Source organism: Sciurus vulgaris (assembly GCF_902686455.1).
Source record: "Sciurus vulgaris genome assembly, chromosome: 11".
In the NCBI taxonomy this organism is placed as follows: domain Eukaryota; kingdom Metazoa; phylum Chordata; class Mammalia; order Rodentia; family Sciuridae; genus Sciurus; species Sciurus vulgaris.
Window position 1 is genome coordinate 109584809 of NC_136472.1, and position 6000 is coordinate 109590808.

A 6000-nucleotide genomic window follows, 5' to 3' on the forward strand; every position below is an offset into this window, starting at 1 on the left:
CTCAGTGAAAGTGAACTCGCTCATTTAAACCTGACTCCACAGCCCTGCAACCCCCTGCAGCGCTAATTACCCTGTGGTTCTAAACTGATTGCTGTACACTAAGCTTAAGCCCTCCTTTATTTATTTACCGACTACATTAATAGCAAAGCTGAGCTACTTTCAGTTGCTCCCAACTGTATGCCTCAGGTTGGCTGCACCCTGTTTCCCTGTCTCCCAGAGGAGGCAGGGTGCAGACATAAACCTGAATCAGAGACTCCAAACTCGCCATCCTGACCGAGTCCCCTGGACCAGACAACAATGAGAATGGAGAAGGAATTGTTTTTGTCCATATCTACTCCCGGACACAGTGGGGCTCCTCTTCTATTCTGACTGGACAGAGTGGGAGTACCAGACCCACTCAGCTCACCAACCAGAGGGATCTATTTACAGGGCATTCTGTGTACTTCTGTTCAGCCTTTACTTCACCAACCGGGTGAGATGCCGTCCACTGGCCTCATTTCACAGAGAGTAAACTAAATGGCGGCTGTGACTCCACTGGTAGGTGATGAGCAACAGCTCTGCCCCTTTCCTCTCCACCATGTGGTGCCAAGGAGATGACCTCCCCTGGTCCCACCAGCTCAGGTTGGACAATTTCTGTTCAGTTGTGGACTCCCACAGCTTCTACCCATTGTCACGAGGAAGAAATTCCTTCCCTGTGTTGAATCAAAACCTGCTATCTCTCAATGTTTTCTACCTCATTCCTGTGCTTGCCCAGAATTTGATGGAAATTTGAGAACTAGAACCTGTCCTTCAGCCTCAGTGGACTTTTCAGGGCAGACCAAAGTCAAATACCCCCACCCTGTTCCCCCCACCAAGCTCACACTTGGGGACATGGGAGAAGTGGCAGTCCGTTGCAGACTCATTCTAGGGCACACAGGGTCATAAGCATACTGCTGTCTTCTCCTGCTTCTCTGAGGGCCCTCAGAGAAGGCTGGGCCCTGGCCTTGGGACACAGCAGCATTCTAACCAGAGGGGCACTGTCAGAGAGCAGCATATAGACTCAGAATCAAGCACCCAGACTCCACTTTGATATGAAATAGTTTGGTGGCTGCCATACTGGGCACCTTGGTGGAAGAGGGGCAGCTGGGACTTGGCAGAAAAAACCTGGGATTCGGAATTGAGGACCTGGGTTTGCAGTGCCATGCGCTGTGCGGCCTTGACTGCATCTCCAGCCTCTCTATGGTCTCATTTTCACAACTGTTAAGCAGGAGAGCCTACCCAGCCCATCTACCCTCAGGACAGTTTATGAAGCCAACTGGAGGAAGACACATAAATCAGTTTTCTAGGCACCACAGTGCTGTAAAAATGCGATATAAATGGGGACATCCCAGGCTTCCCTGAAAAGGTGGGGGATGCTGGTGACCGAGATGTTCATTTCCAGGCAGAAGTTCATCTAGTGGGACCCAGGGGTTTGGGGGTCTGGAGCCAACACGGGGCTGCAGGCATCGCTGGAACTCTGTCTCCACCTAGTGGTTATTGGCTGCAGGTGCGTCTGCCTCTCAGGCCGTCAGGAAAGTGTCTGGAACTGTGCATCTGCCCTGTTGCTTCCAGGCTCTTGCTAAACTGGGCCTGGGTAGGGCTGAGTAAGGCAAGAATATGGTCCACATTTATGGCAGAGAAGGAACATTTTGAACTATTTGAGCGGAGTTCACTGAGGTCTTTCCAGAAGTCTTCCTGAGTCAATATTTCTATCCTTACCCTTTTTCTCTCATCTTTCCTCTCTCTGACCAATTGGCCATCAACTCTCACTCCTTCCATTTCTAAAAGGTTTATTTGGAAGCCATAGTCAGCCATCCCAATCCAAGGGATTTCCAGGGCTCCTCTCACACTGAGGAAAGACCAACCTCCAATGGGATTCAGCTCCCCTGGAAGCTTCTCTGCTGGGAAAGACGTAGGCAGGTCATGGGGGTTGCAGAGGGAGCTGAGCATCCTCAGACTGGGTCAATGACAGCTAAGAAGTGATGTAGAAGGTTGGAGGGCAATCTCCTAAGGTCCTAAACCTTCAAAGAAACTTCAGAACAGAAGTTTACTGAATTTACCTCCTGCTCTTAAGTAGAACTGCCCTTCGAGGCAGTGAGTGAGGGGGCTGGGGGCCAGCCCCAAATACTCCACTGCAACTCCTCTGGCTGAATGACTGCTCAGTTCTCTGGGACGGTAGACTCTCCCATCATTGGACACATGGGTCTCCGGAAGATTTGACTGGAGATGATCTTTGGATGGGCCTTTTTGTCTTTTAGTGCTTCCAGCCATCTCAAATGGATGTAACGGATTGGCTTGAAAGACCCCTCCCAGCACAACATTTCTAGGGTTCTAGAACTCTGGCCAGCTGTGAAGATCTTCAGAGAAAAGCATTCACCTGGTTCCAAATCACCTGTTAGCATTTCTTAGCAGAGCAGCCTTTCCTTGCGGTTCTCTTCACTGGGCTTAGGGTGGTCTTCAGCATAGAGTGAGCTTCCAGCGACACCAGGTGGAGAGAAAGCGGAAACGCATGCATGACGACTGGTATGATGGGCAATGTGAGGAAAAGGCCTTCCCTAGCAAGTCCCACTCCTCGGGAAGGAAGGGAGTCATGAAATAGCAGAGGGAGGTGGGCAGATTGGATGTCCAAAGTGACTTATTCTCAGAAATCTCTTGTCAAAGTTCCAGGTCAGCCTCAGCAACTTAGGGAGGCCCTAAGCAATTTAGCAACAACAACAACAAATAATAAAAAGGGTTATGGATCAGTGGTTAAGGACCCCTGAGTTTAATCCCCAGTACGAAAGGGAAGGAAGGAAAGAAAGGAGGGAAGGAGGGAGGAAGGAAGGAAGGAAGGAAGGAAGGAAGGAAGGAAGGAAGGAAGGAAGGAAGGAGAGAGAGAGAGAGAGAGAGAGAGAGAGAGGAGAGGGGGGAGGAAGGAAGGAAGGAAAGAAAGGAGGGAAGGAGGGAGGAAGGAAGGAAGGAAGGAAGGAAGGAAGGAAGGAAGGAAGGAAGGAAGGAAGGAAGGAAGGAAGGAAGGAAGGATCAATCTCTTGCTGATTAGCGTTCTTTCTTAGCTCCCTATCCCAAGCAGGGGTACTTCACCTTTCCCTTATTCCTCCATAGTACAACTGAGACCAGCCTGAAACATTTAAAGTCTCAAGGACAAAACAAGACAGCAACACCAACAGCAACATGACGTTAGTTCGTCTGGGTGGTAAGCAGTGGCATAGGCCTTCCACATGGTGACTCCCTGCCTGCCTTCTCTGCCTGCCCTCAGGAAGCAGGGACCAGAGTAATCCCCACCACCATCAAACCCCGCAGAGTGAGACCCAGAATGACATGGGCTTCCAGCTTCTGACAGATTACGTGTCTGTCCCCTGCCAAAAATCAATTCCTCCCCTTCTGGTCAGGATTCCATCCTTTCCCTCTTTCCAAGTTCTTGGAACCTGCCCTTACCTCTCTATATCCATTTCTCCCTCTTTCCCTGATTATTCCTGTGAGCACATAAAGCATCCCCATCTTAACAAATCTTTCCTCGACCCCATGCCCTGTTTTCCTTTGGATAGCAAAATTCTAGAGAGAGCAACGGGTACTGTCTTCTTCCATTTTTCTCTCAAAGTTTCTGATCTGAGTTTCATATTTTATTCCATGATTAGCGGAGAATGATCTATATGGGGGTGGGGGTGTGGAGAGTGAGAGAAGAATGGAGGAACTTTGGATTAAGTAGAAGGAAATGGGGGGGGTATGAAAAATGGTGGAATGAGACAGACATCATTACCCTATGTACATGTATGATTACATGAATGGTATGAATTTATATCATACACAACCACGGAAATGAAATGATGTACCCCATTTGTGTACAATGAATCAAAATGTAGTCTGTAAAAAATTAAAAAATGAACAAATTTTTAAAAATGAAAAAAGAATGCCTGTCAAGGTCACAGTGGTTGTGACTTGGGCAATGCATTGCTGGCTTCATCTTACTTGCTTTCCCACCACCTCGTACATAGCTGACCCTTCTGTAAACACCCTCCTGTGTTCCCCTGACTGGCCTTCTCAGTCTCATTAGCTAGCTCCTTTGTCTTCCTCAGCTTGAACTTTGGATATTAGACAATTTCTGAAGCGTTTCGTGACTTTCTTACCTTGTCTGTCTGCATCAGATAGATGGTGTCTCATTTACTTCTGTCACTTTTAGTGTGTGCCAGGGACACCCAAACTTATATCTCTTGTTATGAATTTTCTTTTCTTTTTTTCTTTTCTTTTTTTTTTTTTTTTTTTTTTTTTTTTTGGTGATTTAACCCAGGGCTGCTTTACCACTGAGTTATATCCCTAGCCCTTTTTTGTTTTTTATTTTGAGACAGAGTCTCACTAAGTGACTGAGGCTGGCCTCAAACTTGTGATCCTCCTGTCTCAGCTTTCAGAGCTGCTGGAATTGCAGGCGTGGGTCCCTGCACCTGGCTTTTGTGTTGAATTTTCCATGGAGTTCATTCAGCTGCTTAGTTGACATGTACATTCTAATGTCCAACAGACATCTCAAACTTTACATGTTGTACACAAACCTTTGTCCACACATCATCAATGCCTCTCTCTGCCACTGGAAATACAGGATAATGTTAGCTGCTAAAATAGATCTCATATTTATACCATGACTCAATTGTAACAGAAGTTTAACTGTTCAAGGTGAATGCTTGCAGTTGCACATGGCTATTCTCTATATCTTCAGGATATACCATCTCCAAGAGGACTTATTAGCATCTGTATGCATCCAGAATGGGCAAGAGAGAGTGTAGAGGGCCTACCTGCTTCTTAAAAGCCTTGGTCTAGTGATGACAGGCATCTTTCCTGCTTATATTCCATTGGGTAGGTCTCAGTCACCTAGCCACATCTAACTGCAAGAAAGGACAGCTTGGAAGATGTATTCCCTATGTGTTCAGAGGAAGAAGAGATTGGTTTTTGTTGAAGCAGTTTCTGCCACAATCTGTCCTTCTGATCACTATATACCTGTTTACTCTCTTCTTTCCACATATTAAGTATACTTGCTCCCAAAGAGGATAACCCCAAATTCCATCCAGCTACTGCAAATGTTTCAGACTTCAGAATCTCTAAGTGACATACTCTTCTCTTCATCAAGTTCGGGCATGATTCCTCTTAGAAAAGCAACTGGGAACTAAAAGCAACTTATCTACACTGGGACTCCATCCATTAATCAGGTATTATGCTAAAATAAGTGACAATGGCCATGTTATGTGATGTTAGAACAGTTAGTGAAACCACTCTCTGCAGGAATCAGTCTTCTCCCCTCCTTTGCTTTAAATAAAAGAAGATTATATTTCCCTTGCAGTTGGGCATGGCCAGGTGACTGACTTCTAACAATCAAAGGTGAACAGGAGTCATTGGCATCCATGTTGGGTAGAATTTTTTAAAATTATTTATTTATTTTTAAAGTTTTTACAGACTGCATTTTGATTCACTGTACACAAATGGGGTACAACTTTTTGTTTCTATGGTTGTGCATGATGTAGATTCATGTAATCATACACGTACAAAGGGTAATGATGTCTGTCTCATTTCATGATTTTTTCATACCCCACCTCCCTCCATTTCCTTCTACATAATCTAAAGTTCCCCCATTCTTCTCTCATTCCCCACCCCCCACCCCCATTATATATCATCCTCCACTTATCAGGGAAAACATTCAGCCTTTGGTTTTTTGGGATTGGCTTATTTCACTTAGCATGATATTCTCCAATTTCGGGCAGAATTTTTAAGAGGCAAATAAGGCTGCCCTATCAAATTATGATGTGGTGACTTAAACCAAGAGAAATGTGTTTGCTCACAGCTGTGGAGGCCAGAAATCCAAAACCAAGTGGTTAGCTCCCTCTGAGGCTCAAGCGGAGAATCTTCTCTTGCTTCTTGGAGCTCTTGGTGGCTCCTGGCTTTCTCTGGATTGTGGCAGCATACCTCCCATCTCCGCCTGCCTTTGTGCGGCTCTCCCCATAT